This window comes from Hyperolius riggenbachi, chromosome 4 (genome assembly GCF_040937935.1).
Source record: "Hyperolius riggenbachi isolate aHypRig1 chromosome 4, aHypRig1.pri, whole genome shotgun sequence".
In the NCBI taxonomy this organism is placed as follows: domain Eukaryota; kingdom Metazoa; phylum Chordata; class Amphibia; order Anura; family Hyperoliidae; genus Hyperolius; species Hyperolius riggenbachi.
This window is the reverse complement of record NC_090649.1, coordinates 330,282,461-330,300,079: the sequence shown is the minus strand read 5'-3', so window position 1 is coordinate 330,300,079 and position 17,619 is coordinate 330,282,461.

Sequence of the window (17,619 nt, the reverse complement as noted above, 5' to 3'; positions counted from 1 at the left end):
TTTAAAACCGGCGCCCAGGAGGGACTTTTAAAACCGGCGCCCAGGAGGGACTTTTAAAACCGGCGCCCAGGAGGGACTTTTAAAACCGGCGCCCAGGAGGGACTTTTAAAACCGGCGCCCAGGAGGGACTTTTAAAACCGGCGCCCAGGAGGGACTTTTAAAACCGGCGCCCAGGAGGGACTTTTAAAACCGGCGCCCAGGAGGGACTTTTAAAACCGGCGCCCAGGAGGGACTTTTAAAACCGGCGCCCAGGAGGGACTTTTAAAACCGGCGCCCAGGAGGGACTTTTAAAACCGGCGCCCAGGAGGGACTTTTAAAAGGATTTTTTAAAACCGGCGCCCAAGAGGGACTTTTAACACCGGCGCCCAAGAGGGACTTTTAAAAGGATTTTTGAAACACCGGCGCCCAAGAGGGACTTTTAACACCGGCGCCCAGGAGGGACTTTTAAAAGGATTTTTGAAACACCGGCGCCCAGGAGGGACTTTTAACACCGGCGCCCAGGAGGGACTTTTAAAACCGGCGCCCAGGAGGGACTTTTAAAACCGGCGCCCAGGAGGGACTTTTAAAACCGGCGCCCAGGAGGGACTTTTAAAACCGGCGCCCAGGAGGGACTTTTAAAACCGGCGCCCAGGAGGGACTTTTAAAACCGGCGCCCAGGAGGGACTTTTAAAACCGGCGCCCAGGAGGGACTTTTAAAACCGGCGCCCAGGAGGGACTTTTAAAACCGGCGCCCAGGAGGGACTTTTAAAACCGGCGCCCAGGAGGGACTTTTAAAACCGGCGCCCAGGAGGGACTTTTAAAAGTATTTTTTAAAACCGGCGCCCAAGAGGGACTTTTAACACCGGCGCCCAAGAGGGACTTTTAACACCGGCGCCCAGGAGGGACTATTAAAAGGATTTTTTAAACACCGGCGCCCAGGAGGGACTTTTAAAACCGGCGCCCAGGAGGGACTTTTAACACCGGCGCCCAGGAGGGACTTTTAAAACCGGCGCCCAGGAGGGACTTTTAAAACCGGCGCCCAGGAGGGACTTTTAAAACCGGCGCCCAGGAGGGACTTTTAAAACCGGCGCCCAGGAGGGACTTTTAAAACCGGCGCCCAGGAGGGACTTTTAAAACCGGCGCCCAGGAGGGACTTTTAAAACCGGCGCCCAGGAGGGACTTTTAAAACCGGCGCCCAGGAGGGACTTTTAAAACCGGCGCCCAGGAGGGACTTTTAACACCGGCGCCCAAGAGGGACTTTTAACACCGGCGCCCAAGAGGGACTTTTAAAAGGATTTTTGAAACACCGGCGCCCAAGAGGGACTTTTAAAAAGATTTTTGAAACACCGGCGCCCAAGAGGGACTTTTAACACCGGCGCCCAAGAGGGACTTTTAACACCGGCGCCCAAGAGGGACTTTTAACACCGGCGCCCAAGAGGGACTTTTAACACCGGCGCCCAAGAGGGACTTTTAACACCGGCGCCCAAGAGGGACTTTTAAAACCGGCGCCCAGGAGGGACTTTTAAAACCGGCGCCCAGGAGGGACTTTTAAAACCGGCGCCCAGGAGGGACTTTTAAAACCGGCGCCCAGGAGGGACTTTTAAAACCGGCGCCCAGGAGGGACTTTTAAAACCGGCGCCCAGGAGGGACTTTTAAAACCGGCGCCCAGGAGGGACTTTTAAAAGGATTTTTGAAACACCGGCGCCCAAGAGGGACTTTTAACACCGGCGCCCAGGAGGGACTTTTAAAAGGATTTTTGAAACACCGGCGCCCAAGAGGGACTTTTAACACCGGCGCCCAAGAGGGACTTTTAACACCGGCGCCCAGGAGGGACTTTTAACACCGGCGCCCAGGAGGGACTTTTAAAACCGGCGCCCAGGAGGGACTTTTAAAACCGGCGCCCAGGAGGGACTTTTAAAAGGATTTTTTAAAACCGGCGCCCAGGAGGGACTTTTAAAACCGGCGCCCAGGAGGGACTTTTAAAACCGGCGCCCAGGAGGGACTTTTAAAACCGGCGCCCAGGAGGGACTTTTAAAACCGGCGCCCAGGAGGGACTTTTAAAACCGGCGCCCAGGAGGGACTTTTAAAACCGGCGCCCAGGAGGGACTTTTAAAACCGGCGCCCAGGAGGGACTTTTAAAACCGGCGCCCAGGAGGGACTTTTAAAAGTATTTTTTAAAACCGGCGCCCAAGAGGGACTTTTAACACCGGCGCCCAAGAGGGACTTTTAACACCGGCGCCCAGGAGGGACTATTAAAAGGATTTTTTAAACACCGGCGCCCAGGAGGGACTTTTAAAAGGATTTTTTAAAACCGGCGCCCAAGAGGGACTTTTAACACCGGCGCCCAAGAGGGACTTTTAACACCGGCGCCCAAGAGGGACTTTTAACACCGGCGCCCAAGAGGGACTTTTAACACCGGCGCCCAAGAGGGACTTTTAACACCGGCGCCCAGGAGGGACTTTTAACACCGGCGCCCAGGAGGGACTTTTAACACCGGCGCCCAGGAGGGACTTTTAACACCGGCGCCCAGGAGGGACTTTTAACACCGGCGCCCAGGAGGGACTTTTAACACCGGCGCCCAGGAGGGACTTTTAAAACCGGCGCCCAGGAGGGACTTTTAAAACCGGCGCCCAGGAGGGACTTTTAAAACCGGCGCCCAGGAGGGACTTTTAAAACCGGCGCCCAGGAGGGACTTTTAAAACCGGCGCCCAGGAGGGACTTTTAAAAGTATTTTTTAAAACCGGCGCCCAAGAGGGACTTTTAACACCGGCGCCCAAGAGGGACTTTTAAAACCGGCGCCCAGGAGGGACTTTTAACACCGGCGCCCAGGAGGGACTTTTAACACCGGCGCCCAGGAGGGACTTTTAACACCGGCGCCCAGGAGGGACTTTTAACACCGGCGCCCAGGAGGGACTTTTAACACCGGCGCCCAGGAGGGACTTTTAACACCGGCGCCCAAGAGGGACTTTTAACACCGGCGCCCAAGAGGGACTTTTAACACCGGCGCCCAAGAGGGACTTTTAAAACCGGCGCCCAGGAGGGACTTTTAAAACCGGCGCCCAGGAGGGACTTTTAAAACCGGCGCCCAGGAGGGACTTTTAAAACCGGCGCCCAGGAGGGACTTTTAAAACCGGCGCCCAGGAGGGACTTTTAAAACCGGCGCCCAGGAGGGACTTTTAAAAGGATTTTTGAAACACCGGCGCCCAGGAGGGACTTTTAAAAGGATTTTTGAAACACCGGCGCCCAAGAGGGACTTTTAACACCGGCGCCCAAGAGGGACTTTTAACACCGGCGCCCAGGAGGGACTTTTAACACCGGCGCCCAAGAGGGACTTTTAAAACCGGCGCCCAGGAGGGACTTTTAAAACCGGCGCCCAGGAGGGACTTTTAAAACCGGCGCCCAGGAGGGACTTTTAAAACCGGCGCCCAGGAGGGACTTTTAAAAGTATTTTTTAAAACCGGCGCCCAAGAGGGACTTTTAACACCGGCGCCCAAGAGGGACTTTTAACACCGGCGCCCAAGAGGGACTTTTAACACCGGCGCCCAAGAGGGACTTTTAACACCGGCGCCCAAGAGGGACTTTTAACACCGGCGCCCAAGAGGGACTTTTAACACCGGCGCCCAAGAGGGACTTTTAACACCGGCGCCCAGGAGGGACTTTTAACACCGGCGCCCAGGAGGGACTTTTAAAACCGGCGCCCAGGAGGGACTTTTAAAACCGGCGCCCAGGAGGGACTTTTAAAACCGGCGCCCAGGAGGGACTTTTAAAACCGGCGCCCAGGAGGGACTTTTAAAACCAGCGCCCAGGAGGGACTTTTAAAAGTATTTTTTAAAACCGGCGCCCAAGAGGGACTTTTAACACCGGCGCCCAAGAGGGACTTTTAACACCGGCGCCCAGGAGGGACTATTAAAAGGATTTTTTAAACACCGGCGCCCAGGAGGGACTTTTAAAACCGGCGCCCAGGAGGGACTTTTAAAACCGGCGCCCAGGAGGGACTTTTAAAACCGGCGCCCAGGAGGGACTTTTAAAACCGGCGCCCAGGAGGGACTTTTAAAACCGGCGCCCAGGAGGGACTTTTAAAACCGGCGCCCAGGAGGGACTTTTAAAACCGGCGCCCAGGAGGGACTTTTAAAAGTATTTTTTAAAACCGGCGCCCAAGAGGGACTTTTAACACCGGCGCCCAAGAGGGACTTTTAACACCGGCGCCCAAGAGGGACTTTTAACACCGGCGCCCAAGAGGGACTTTTAACACCGGCGCCCAAGAGGGACTTTTAACACCGGCGCCCAGGAGGGACTTTTAACACCGGCGCCCAGGAGGGACTTTTAAAACCGGCGCCCAGGAGGGACTTTTAAAACCGGCGCCCAGGAGGGACTTTTAAAACCGGCGCCCAGGAGGGACTTTTAAAACCGGCGCCCAGGAGGGACTTTTAAAACCGGCGCCCAGGAGGGACTTTTAAAACCGGCGCCCAGGAGGGACTTTTAAAAGTATTTTTTAAAACCGGCGCCCAAGAGGGACTTTTAACACCGGCGCCCAAGAGGGACTTTTAACACCGGCGCCCAGGAGGGACTATTAAAAGGATTTTTTAAACACCGGCGCCCAGGAGGGACTTTTAAAAGGATTTTTTAAAACCGGCGCCCAAGAGGGACTTTTAACACCGGCGCCCAAGAGGGACTTTTAACACCGGCGCCCAAGAGGGACTTTTAACACCGGCGCCCAAGAGGGACTTTTAACACCGGCGCCCAGGAGGGACTTTTAACACCGGCGCCCAGGAGGGACTTTTAAAACCGGCGCCCAGGAGGGACTTTTAAAACCGGCGCCCAGGAGGGACTTTTAAAAGGATTTTTTAAAACCGGCGCCCAGGAGGGACTTTTAAAACCGGCGCCCAGGAGGGACTTTTAAAACCGGCGCCCAGGAGGGACTTTTAAAACCGGCGCCCAGGAGGGACTTTTAAAACCGGCGCCCAGGAGGGACTTTTAAAACCGGCGCCCAGGAGGGACTTTTAAAACCGGCGCCCAGGAGGGACTTTTAAAACCGGCGCCCAGGAGGGACTTTTAAAACCGGCGCCCAGGAGGGACTTTTAAAAGTATTTTTTAAAACCGGCGCCCAAGAGGGACTTTTAACACCGGCGCCCAAGAGGGACTTTTAACACCGGCGCCCAGGAGGGACTATTAAAAGGATTTTTTAAACACCGGCGCCCAGGAGGGACTTTTAAAAGGATTTTTTAAAACCGGCGCCCAAGAGGGACTTTTAACACCGGCGCCCAAGAGGGACTTTTAACACCGGCGCCCAAGAGGGACTTTTAACACCGGCGCCCAAGAGGGACTTTTAACACCGGCGCCCAGGAGGGACTTTTAACACCGGCGCCCAGGAGGGACTTTTAACACCGGCGCCCAGGAGGGACTTTTAACACCGGCGCCCAGGAGGGACTTTTAACACCGGCGCCCAGGAGGGACTTTTAACACCGGCGCCCAGGAGGGACTTTTAAAACCGGCGCCCAGGAGGGACTTTTAAAACCGGCGCCCAGGAGGGACTTTTAAAACCGGCGCCCAGGAGGGACTTTTAAAACCGGCGCCCAGGAGGGACTTTTAAAACCGGCGCCCAGGAGGGACTTTTAAAAGTATTTTTTAAAACCGGCGCCCAAGAGGGACTTTTAACACCGGCGCCCAAGAGGGACTTTTAAAACCGGCGCCCAGGAGGGACTTTTAACACCGGCGCCCAGGAGGGACTTTTAACACCGGCGCCCAGGAGGGACTTTTAACACCGGCGCCCAGGAGGGACTTTTAACACCGGCGCCCAGGAGGGACTTTTAACACCGGCGCCCAAGAGGGACTTTTAACACCGGCGCCCAAGAGGGACTTTTAACACCGGCGCCCAAGAGGGACTTTTAAAACCGGCGCCCAGGAGGGACTTTTAAAACCGGCGCCCAGGAGGGACTTTTAAAACCGGCGCCCAGGAGGGACTTTTAAAACCGGCGCCCAGGAGGGACTTTTAAAACCGGCGCCCAGGAGGGACTTTTAAAACCGGCGCCCAGGAGGGACTTTTAAAAGGATTTTTGAAACACCGGCGCCCAGGAGGGACTTTTAAAAGGATTTTTGAAACACCGGCGCCCAAGAGGGACTTTTAACACCGGCGCCCAAGAGGGACTTTTAACACCGGCGCCCAGGAGGGACTTTTAACACCGGCGCCCAGGAGGGACTTTTAAAACCGGCGCCCAGGAGGGACTTTTAAAACCGGCGCCCAGGAGGGACTTTTAAAACCGGCGCCCAGGAGGGACTTTTAAAACCGGCGCCCAGGAGGGACTTTTAAAAGTATTTTTTAAAACCGGCGCCCAAGAGGGACTTTTAACACCGGCGCCCAAGAGGGACTTTTAACACCGGCGCCCAAGAGGGACTTTTAACACCGGCGCCCAAGAGGGACTTTTAACACCGGCGCCCAAGAGGGACTTTTAACACCGGCGCCCAAGAGGGACTTTTAACACCGGCGCCCAAGAGGGACTTTTAACACCGGCGCCCAGGAGGGACTTTTAACACCGGCGCCCAGGAGGGACTTTTAAAACCGGCGCCCAGGAGGGACTTTTAAAACCGGCGCCCAGGAGGGACTTTTAAAACCGGCGCCCAGGAGGGACTTTTAAAACCGGCGCCCAGGAGGGACTTTTAAAACCAGCGCCCAGGAGGGACTTTTAAAAGTATTTTTTAAAACCGGCGCCCAAGAGGGACTTTTAACACCGGCGCCCAAGAGGGACTTTTAACACCGGCGCCCAGGAGGGACTATTAAAAGGATTTTTTAAACACCGGCGCCCAGGAGGGACTTTTAAAACCGGCGCCCAGGAGGGACTTTTAAAACCGGCGCCCAGGAGGGACTTTTAAAACCGGCGCCCAGGAGGGACTTTTAAAACCGGCGCCCAGGAGGGACTTTTAAAACCGGCGCCCAGGAGGGACTTTTAAAACCGGCGCCCAGGAGGGACTTTTAAAACCGGCGCCCAGGAGGGACTTTTAAAAGTATTTTTTAAAACCGGCGCCCAAGAGGGACTTTTAACACCGGCGCCCAAGAGGGACTTTTAACACCGGCGCCCAAGAGGGACTTTTAACACCGGCGCCCAAGAGGGACTTTTAACACCGGCGCCCAAGAGGGACTTTTAACACCGGCGCCCAGGAGGGACTTTTAACACCGGCGCCCAGGAGGGACTTTTAAAACCGGCGCCCAGGAGGGACTTTTAAAACCGGCGCCCAGGAGGGACTTTTAAAACCGGCGCCCAGGAGGGACTTTTAAAACCGGCGCCCAGGAGGGACTTTTAAAACCGGCGCCCAGGAGGGACTTTTAAAACCGGCGCCCAGGAGGGACTTTTAAAACCGGCGCCCAGGAGGGACTTTTAAAAGTATTTTTTAAAACCGGCGCCCAAGAGGGACTTTTAACACCGGCGCCCAAGAGGGACTTTTAACACCGGCGCCCAGGAGGGACTATTAAAAGGATTTTTTAAACACCGGCGCCCAGGAGGGACTTTTAAAAGGATTTTTTAAAACCGGCGCCCAAGAGGGACTTTTAACACCGGCGCCCAAGAGGGACTTTTAACACCGGCGCCCAAGAGGGACTTTTAACACCGGCGCCCAAGAGGGACTTTTAACACCGGCGCCCAAGAGGGACTTTTAACACCGGCGCCCAAGAGGGACTTTTAACACCGGCGCCCAGGAGGGACTTTTAACACCGGCGCCCAGGAGGGACTTTTAACACCGGCGCCCAGGAGGGACTTTTAACACCGGCGCCCAGGAGGGACTTTTAAAACCGGCGCCCAGGAGGGACTTTTAAAACCGGCGCCCAGGAGGGACTTTTAAAACCGGCGCCCAGGAGGGACTTTTAAAACCGGCGCCCAGGAGGGACTTTTAAAACCGGCGCCCAGGAGGGACTTTTAAAAGTATTTTTTAAAACCGGCGCCCAAGAGGGACTTTTAACACCGGCGCCCAAGAGGGACTTTTAACACCGGCGCCCAGGAGGGACTATTAAAAGGATTTTTTAAACACCGGCGCCCAGGAGGGACTTTTAAAACCGGCGCCCAGGAGGGACTTTTAAAAGGATTTTTTAAAACCGGCGCCCAAGAGGGACTTTTAACACCGGCGCCCAAGAGGGACTTTTAACACCGGCGCCCAAGAGGGACTTTTAACACCGGCGCCCAGGAGGGACTTTTAACACCGGCGCCCAGGAGGGACTTTTAACACCGGCGCCCAGGAGGGACTTTTAAAACCGGCGCCCAGGAGGGACTTTTAAAACCGGCGCCCAGGAGGGACTTTTAAAACCGGCGCCCAGGAGGGACTTTTAAAACCGGCGCCCAGGAGGGACTTTTAAAACCGGCGCCCAGGAGGGACTTTTAAAACCGGCGCCCAGGAGGGACTTTTAAAACCGGCGCCCAGGAGGGACTTTTAAAACCGGCGCCCAGGAGGGACTTTTAAAACCGGCGCCCAGGAGGGACTTTTAAAACCGGCGCCCAGGAGGGACTTTTAAAACCGGCGCCCAGGAGGGACTTTTAAAACCGGCGCCCAGGAGGGACTTTTAAAACCGGCGCCCAGGAGGGACTTTTAAAAGTATTTTTTAAAACCGGCGCCCAAGAGGGACTTTTAACACCGGCGCCCAAGAGGGACTTTTAACACCGGCGCCCAGGAGGGACTATTAAAAGGATTTTTTAAACACCGGCGCCCAGGAGGGACTTTTAACACCGGCGCCCAGGAGGGACTTTTAACACCGGCGCCCAAGAGGGACTTTTAAAAGGATTTTTGAAACACCGGCGCCCAAGAGGGACTTTTAACACCGGTGCCCAGGAGGGACTTTTAAAAGGATTTTTGAAACACCGGCGCCCAGGAGGGACTTTTAAAACCGGCGCCCAGGAGGGACTTTTAAAACCGGCGCCCAGGAGGGACTTTTAAAACCGGCGCCCAGGAGGGACTTTTAAAACCGGCGCCCAGGAGGGACTTTTAAAACCGGCGCCCAGGAGGGACTTTTAACACCGGCGCCCAAGAGGGACTTTTAACACCGGCGCCCAAGAGGGACTTTTAAAAGGATTTTTGAAACACCGGCGCCCAAGAGGGACTTTTAAAAAGATTTTTGAAACACCGGCGCCCAAGAGGGACTTTTAACACCGGCGCCCAAGAGGGACTTTTAACACCGGCGCCCAAGAGGGACTTTTAACACCGGCGCCCAAGAGGGACTTTTAACACCGGCGCCCAAGAGGGACTTTTAACACCGGCGCCCAAGAGGGACTTTTAAAACCGGCGCCCAAGAGGGACTTTTAAAACCGGCGCCCAGGAGGGACTTTTAAAACCGGCGCCCAGGAGGGACTTTTAAAACCGGCGCCCAGGAGGGACTTTTAAAACCGGCGCCCAGGAGGGACTTTTAAAACCGGCGCCCAGGAGGGACTTTTAAAAGGATTTTTGAAACACCGGCGCCCAAGAGGGACTTTTAACACCGGCGCCCAGGAGGGACTTTTAAAAGGATTTTTGAAACACCGGCGCCCAAGAGGGACTTTTAACACCGGCGCCCAAGAGGGACTTTTAACACCGGCGCCCAGGAGGGACTTTTAAAACCGGCGCCCAGGAGGGACTTTTAAAACCGGCGCCCAGGAGGGACTTTTAAAAGGATTTTTTAAAACCGGCGCCCAGGAGGGACTTTTAAAACCGGCGCCCAGGAGGGACTTTTAAAACCGGCGCCCAGGAGGGACTTTTAAAACCGGCGCCCAGGAGGGACTTTTAAAACCGGCGCCCAGGAGGGACTTTTAAAACCGGCGCCCAGGAGGGACTTTTAAAACCGGCGCCCAGGAGGGACTTTTAAAAGTATTTTTTAAAACCGGCGCCCAAGAGGGACTTTTAACACCGGCGCCCAAGAGGGACTTTTAACACCGGCGCCCAAGAGGGACTTTTAACACCGGCGCCCAAGAGGGACTTTTAACACCGGCGCCCAAGAGGGACTTTTAACACCGGCGCCCAGGAGGGACTTTTAACACCGGCGCCCAGGAGGGACTTTTAACACCGGCGCCCAGGAGGGACTTTTAAAACCGGCGCCCAGGAGGGACTTTTAACACCGGCGCCCAGGAGGGACTTTTAAAACCGGCGCCCAGGAGGGACTTTTAAAAGTATTTTTTAAAACCGGCGCCCAAGAGGGACTTTTAACACCGGCGCCCAAGAGGGACTTTTAACACCGGCGCCCAGGAGGGACTATTAAAAGGATTTTTTAAACACCGGCGCCCAGGAGGGACTTTTAAAACCGGCGCCCAGGAGGGACTTTTAAAAGGATTTTTTAAAACCGGCGCCCAAGAGGGACTTTTAACACCGGCGCCCAAGAGGGACTTTTAACACCGGCGCCCAAGAGGGACTTTTAACACCGGCGCCCAAGAGGGACTTTTAACACCGGCGCCCAGGAGGGACTTTTAACACCGGCGCCCAGGAGGGACTTTTAACACCGGCGCCCAGGAGGGACTTTTAAAACCGGCGCCCAGGAGGGACTTTTAAAACCGGCGCCCAGGAGGGACTTTTAACACCGGCGCCCAGGAGGGACTTTTAACACCGGCGCCCAGGAGGGACTTTTAACACCGGCGCCCAGGAGGGACTTTTAACACCGGCGCCCAGGAGGGACTTTTAAAACCGGCGCCCAGGAGGGACTTTTAAAACCGGCGCCCAGGAGGGACTTTTAAAACCGGCGCCCAGGAGGGACTTTTAAAACCGGCGCCCAGGAGGGACTTTTAAAACCGGCGCCCAGGAGGGACTTTTAAAACCGGCGCCCAGGAGGGACTTTTAAAACCGGCGCCCAGGAGGGACTTTTAAAACCGGCGCCCAGGAGGGACTTTTAAAACCGGCGCCCAGGAGGGACTTTTAAAACCGGCGCCCAGGAGGGACTTTTAAAACCGGCGCCCAGGAGGGACTTTTAAAACCGGCGCCCAGGAGGGACTTTTAAAACCGGCGCCCAGGAGGGACTTTTAAAACCGGCGCCCAGGAGGGACTTTTAAAACCGGCGCCCAGGAGGGACTTTTAAAAGTATTTTTTAAAACCGGCGCCCAAGAGGGACTTTTAACACCGGCGCCCAAGAGGGACTTTTAACACCGGCGCCCAGGAGGGACTATTAAAAGGATTTTTTAAACACCGGCGCCCAGGAGGGACTTTTAAAACCGGCGCCCAGGAGGGACTTTTAACACCGGCGCCCAGGAGGGACTTTTAAAACCGGCGCCCAGGAGGGACTTTTAAAACCGGCGCCCAGGAGGGACTTTTAAAACCGGCGCCCAGGAGGGACTTTTAAAACCGGCGCCCAGGAGGGACTTTTAAAACCGGCGCCCAGGAGGGACTTTTAAAACCGGCGCCCAGGAGGGACTTTTAAAACCGGCGCCCAGGAGGGACTTTTAAAACCGGCGCCCAGGAGGGACTTTTAAAACCGGCGCCCAGGAGGGACTTTTAACACCGGCGCCCAAGAGGGACTTTTAACACCGGCGCCCAAGAGGGACTTTTAAAAGGATTTTTGAAACACCGGCGCCCAAGAGGGACTTTTAAAAAGATTTTTGAAACACCGGCGCCCAAGAGGGACTTTTAACACCGGCGCCCAAGAGGGACTTTTAACACCGGCGCCCAAGAGGGACTTTTAACACCGGCGCCCAAGAGGGACTTTTAACACCGGCGCCCAAGAGGGACTTTTAACACCGGCGCCCAAGAGGGACTTTTAAAACCGGCGCCCAGGAGGGACTTTTAAAACCGGCGCCCAGGAGGGACTTTTAAAACCGGCGCCCAGGAGGGACTTTTAAAACCGGCGCCCAGGAGGGACTTTTAAAACCGGCGCCCAGGAGGGACTTTTAAAACCGGCGCCCAGGAGGGACTTTTAAAACCGGCGCCCAGGAGGGACTTTTAAAAGGATTTTTGAAACACCGGCGCCCAAGAGGGACTTTTAACACCGGCGCCCAGGAGGGACTTTTAAAAGGATATTTGAAACACCGGCGCCCAAGAGGGACTTTTAACACCGGCGCCCAAGAGGGACTTTTAACACCGGCGCCCAGGAGGGACTTTTAACACCGGCGCCCAGGAGGGACTTTTAAAACCGGCGCCCAGGAGGGACTTTTAAAACCGGCGCCCAGGAGGGACTTTTAAAAGGATTTTTTAAAACCGGCGCCCAGGAGGGACTTTTAAAACCGGCGCCCAGGAGGGACTTTTAAAACCGGCGCCCAGGAGGGACTTTTAAAACCGGCGCCCAGGAGGGACTTTTAAAACCGGCGCCCAGGAGGGACTTTTAAAACCGGCGCCCAGGAGGGACTTTTAAAACCGGCGCCCAGGAGGGACTTTTAAAACCGGCGCCCAGGAGGGACTTTTAAAACCGGCGCCCAGGAGGGACTTTTAAAAGTATTTTTTAAAACCGGCGCCCAAGAGGGACTTTTAACACCGGCGCCCAAGAGGGACTTTTAACACCGGCGCCCAGGAGGGACTATTAAAAGGATTTTTTAAACACCGGCGCCCAGGAGGGACTTTTAAAAGGATTTTTTAAAACCGGCGCCCAAGAGGGACTTTTAACACCGGCGCCCAAGAGGGACTTTTAACACCGGCGCCCAAGAGGGACTTTTAACACCGGCGCCCAAGAGGGACTTTTAACACCGGCGCCCAGGAGGGACTTTTAACACCGGCGCCCAGGAGGGACTTTTAACACCGGCGCCCAGGAGGGACTTTTAACACCGGCGCCCAGGAGGGACTTTTAACACCGGCGCCCAGGAGGGACTTTTAACACCGGCGCCCAGGAGGGACTTTTAAAACCGGCGCCCAGGAGGGACTTTTAAAACCGGCGCCCAGGAGGGACTTTTAAAACCGGCGCCCAGGAGGGACTTTTAAAACCGGCGCCCAGGAGGGACTTTTAAAACCGGCGCCCAGGAGGGACTTTTAAAAGTATTTTTTAAAACCGGCGCCCAAGAGGGACTTTTAACACCGGCGCCCAAGAGGGACTTTTAAAACCGGCGCCCAGGAGGGACTTTTAAAACCGGCGCCCAGGAGGGACTTTTAACACCGGCGCCCAGGAGGGACTTTTAACACCGGCGCCCAGGAGGGACTTTTAACACCGGCGCCCAGGAGGGACTTTTAACACCGGCGCCCAGGAGGGACTTTTAACACCGGCGCCCAGGAGGGACTTTTAACACCGGCGCCCAAGAGGGACTTTTAACACCGGCGCCCAAGAGGGACTTTTAACACCGGCGCCCAAGAGGGACTTTTAAAACCGGCGCCCAGGAGGGACTTTTAAAACCGGCGCCCAGGAGGGACTTTTAAAACCGGCGCCCAGGAGGGACTTTTAAAACCGGCGCCCAGGAGGGACTTTTAAAACCGGCGCCCAGGAGGGACTTTTAAAACCGGCGCCCAGGAGGGACTTTTAAAAGGATTTTTGAAACACCGGCGCCCAGGAGGGACTTTTAAAAGGATTTTTGAAACACCGGCGCCCAAGAGGGACTTTTAACACCGGCGCCCAAGAGGGACTTTTAACACCGGCGCCCAGGAGGGACTTTTAACACCGGCGCCCAGGAGGGACTTTTAACACCGGCGCCCAAGAGGGACTTTTAAAACCGGCGCCCAGGAGGGACTTTTAAAACCGGCGCCCAGGAGGGACTTTTAAAACCGGCGCCCAGGAGGGACTTTTAAAACCGGCGCCCAGGAGGGACTTTTAAAAGTATTTTTTAAAACCGGCGCCCAAGAGGGACTTTTAACACCGGCGCCCAAGAGGGACTTTTAACACCGGCGCCCAAGAGGGACTTTTAACACCGGCGCCCAAGAGGGACTTTTAACACCGGCGCCCAAGAGGGACTTTTAACACCGGCGCCCAAGAGGGACTTTTAACACCGGCGCCCAAGAGGGACTTTTAAAACCGGCGCCCAGGAGGGACTTTTAACACCGGCGCCCAGGAGGGACTTTTAAAACCGGCGCCCAGGAGGGACTTTTAAAACCGGCGCCCAGGAGGGACTTTTAAAACCGGCGCCCAGGAGGGACTTTTAAAACCGGCGCCCAGGAGGGACTTTTAAAACCAGCGCCCAGGAGGGACTTTTAAAAGTATTTTTTAAAACCGGCGCCCAAGAGGGACTTTTAACACCGGCGCCCAAGAGGGACTTTTAACACCGGCGCCCAGGAGGGACTATTAAAAGGATTTTTTAAACACCGGCGCCCAGGAGGGACTTTTAAAACCGGCGCCCAGGAGGGACTTTTAAAACCGGCGCCCAGGAGGGACTTTTAAAACCGGCGCCCAGGAGGGACTTTTAAAACCGGCGCCCAGGAGGGACTTTTAAAACCGGCGCCCAGGAGGGACTTTTAAAAGTATTTTTTAAAACCGGCGCCCAAGAGGGACTTTTAACACCGGCGCCCAAGAGGGACTTTTAACACCGGCGCCCAGGAGGGACTATTAAAAGGATTTTTTAAACACCGGCGCCCAGGAGGGACTTTTAAAACCGGCGCCCAGGAGGGACTTTTAAAAGGATTTTTTAAAACCGGCGCCCAAGAGGGACTTTTAACACCGGCGCCCAAGAGGGACTTTTAACACCGGCGCCCAAGAGGGACTTTTAACACCGGCGCCCAGGAGGGACTTTTAACACCGGCGCCCAGGAGGGACTTTTAACACCGGCGCCCAGGAGGGACTTTTAACACCGGCGCCCAGGAGGGACTTTTAACACCGGCGCCCAGGAGGGACTTTTAACACCGGCGCCCAGGAGGGACTTTTAACACCGGCGCCCAGGAGGGACTTTTAACACCGGCGCCCAGGAGGGACTTTTAAAACCGGCGCCCAGGAGGGACTTTTAAAACCGGCGCCCAGGAGAGACTTTTAAAACCGGCGCCCAGGAGGGACTTTTAAAACCGGCGCCCAGGAGGGACTTTTAAAACCGGCGCCCAGGAGGGACTTTTAAAACCGGCGCCCAGGAGGGACTTTTAAAACCGGCGCCCAGGAGGGACTTTTAAAACCGGCGCCCAGGAGGGACTTTTAAAACCGGCGCCCAGGAGGGACTTTTAAAACCGGCGCCCAGGAGGGACTTTTAAAACCGGCGCCCAGGAGGGACTTTTAAAACCGGCGCCCAGGAGGGACTTTTAAAAGGATTTTTTAAAACCGGCGCCCAAGAGGGACTTTTAACACCGGCGCCCAAGAGGGACTTTTAAAAGGATTTTTGAAACACCGGCGCCCAAGAGGGACTTTTAACACCGGCGCCCAAGAGGGACTTTTAACACCGGCGCCCAGGAGGGACTTTTAACACCGGCGCCCAAGAGGGACTTTTAAAACCGGCGCCCAGGAGGGACTTTTAAAACCGGCGCCCAGGAGGGACTTTTAAAACCGGCGCCCAGGAGGGACTTTTAAAACCGGCGCCCAGGAGGGACTTTTAAAAGTATTTTTTAAAACCGGCGCCCAAGAGGGACTTTTAACACCGGCGCCCAAGAGGGACTTTTAACACCGGCGCCCAAGAGGGACTTTTAACACCGGCGCCCAAGAGGGACTTTTAACACCGGCGCCCAAGAGGGACTTTTAACACCGGCGCCCAAGAGGGACTTTTAACACCGGCGCCCAAGAGGGACTTTTAACACCGGCGCCCAGGAGGGACTTTTAACACCGGCGCCCAGGAGGGACTTTTAAAACCGGCGCCCAGGAGGGACTTTTAAAACCGGCGCCCAGGAGGGACTTTTAAAACCGGCGCCCAGGAGGGACTTTTAAAACCGGCGCCCAGGAGGGACTTTTAAAACCAGCGCCCAGGAGGGACTTTTAAAAGTATTTTTTAAAACCGGCGCCCAAGAGGGACTTTTAACACCGGCGCCCAAGAGGGACTTTTAACACCGGCGCCCAGGAGGGACTATTAAAAGGATTTTTTAAACACCGGCGCCCAGGAGGGACTTTTAAAACCGGCGCCCAGGAGGGACTTTTAAAACCGGCGCCCAGGAGGGACTTTTAAAACCGGCGCCCAGGAGGGACTTTTAAAACCGGCGCCCAGGAGGGACTTTTAAAACCGGCGCCCAGGAGGGACTTTTAAAACCGGCGCCCAGGAGGGACTTTTAAAACCGGCGCCCAGGAGGGACTTTTAAAAGTATTTTTTAAAACCGGCGCCCAAGAGGGACTTTTAACACCGGCGCCCAAGAGGGACTTTTAACACCGGCGCCCAAGAGGGACTTTTAACACCGGCGCCCAAGAGGGACTTTTAACACCGGCGCCCAAGAGGGACTTTTAACACCGGCGCCCAGGAGGGACTTTTAACACCGGCGCCCAGGAGGGACTTTTAAAACCGGCGCCCAGGAGGGACTTTTAAAACCGGCGCCCAGGAGGGACTTTTAAAACCGGCGCCCAGGAGGGACTTTTAAAACCGGCGCCCAGGAGGGACTTTTAAAACCAGCGCCCAGGAGGGACTTTTAAAAGTATTTTTTAAAACCGGCGCCCAAGAGGGACTTTTAACACCGGCGCCCAAGAGGGACTTTTAACACCGGCGCCCAGGAGGGACTATTAAAAGGATTTTTTAAACACCGGCGCCCAGGAGGGACTTTTAAAACCGGCGCCCAGGAGGGACTTTTAAAAGGATTTTTTAAAACCGGCGCCCAAGAGGGACTTTTAACACCGGCGCCCAAGAGGGACTTTTAACACCGGCGCCCAAGAGGGACTTTTAACACCGGCGCCCAGGAGGGACTTTTAACACCGGCGCCCAGGAGGGACTTTTAACACCGGCGCCCAGGAGGGACTTTTAACACCGGCGCCCAGGAGGGACTTTTAACACCGGCGCCCAGGAGGGACTTTTAACACCGGCGCCCAGGAGGGACTTTTAACACCGGCGCCCAGGAGGGACTTTTAAAACCGGCGCCCAGGAGGGACTTTTAAAACCGGCGCCCAGGAGAGACTTTTAAAACCGGCGCCCAGGAGGGACTTTTAAAACCGGCGCCCAGGAGGGACTTTTAAAACCGGCGCCCAGGAGGGACTTTTAAAACCGGCGCCCAGGAGGGACTTTTAAAACCGGCGCCCAGGAGGGACTTTTAAAACCGGCGCCCAGGAGGGACTTTTAAAACCGGCGCCCAGGAGGGACTTTTAAAACCGGCGCCCAGGAGGGACTTTTAAAACCGGCGCCCAGGAGGGACTTTTAAAACCGGCGCCCAGGAGGGACTTTTAAAAGGATTTTTTAAAACCGGCGCCCAAGAGGGACTTTTAACACCGGCGCCCAAGAGGGACTTTTAAAAGGATTTTTGAAACACCGGCGCCCAAGAGGGACTTTTAACACCGGCGCCCAGGAGGGACTTTTAAAAGGATTTTTGAAACACCGGCGCCCAGGAGGGACTTTTAACACCGGCGCCCAGGAGGGACTTTTAAAACCGGCGCCCAGGAGGGACTTTTAAAACCGGCGCCCAGGAGGGACTTTTAAAACCGGCGCCCAGGAGGGACTTTTAAAACCGGCGCCCAGGAGGGACTTTTAAAACCGGCACCCAGGAGGGACTTTTAAAACCGGCGCCCAGGAGGGACTTTTAAAACCGGCGCCCAGGAGGGACTTTTAAAACCGGCGCCCAGGAGGGACTTTTAAAAGTATTTTTTAAAACCGGCGCCCAAGAGGGACTTTTAACACCGGCGCCCAAGAGGGACTTTTAACACCGGCGCCCAGGAGGGACTATTAAAAGGATTTTTTAAACACCGGCGCCCAGGAGGGACTT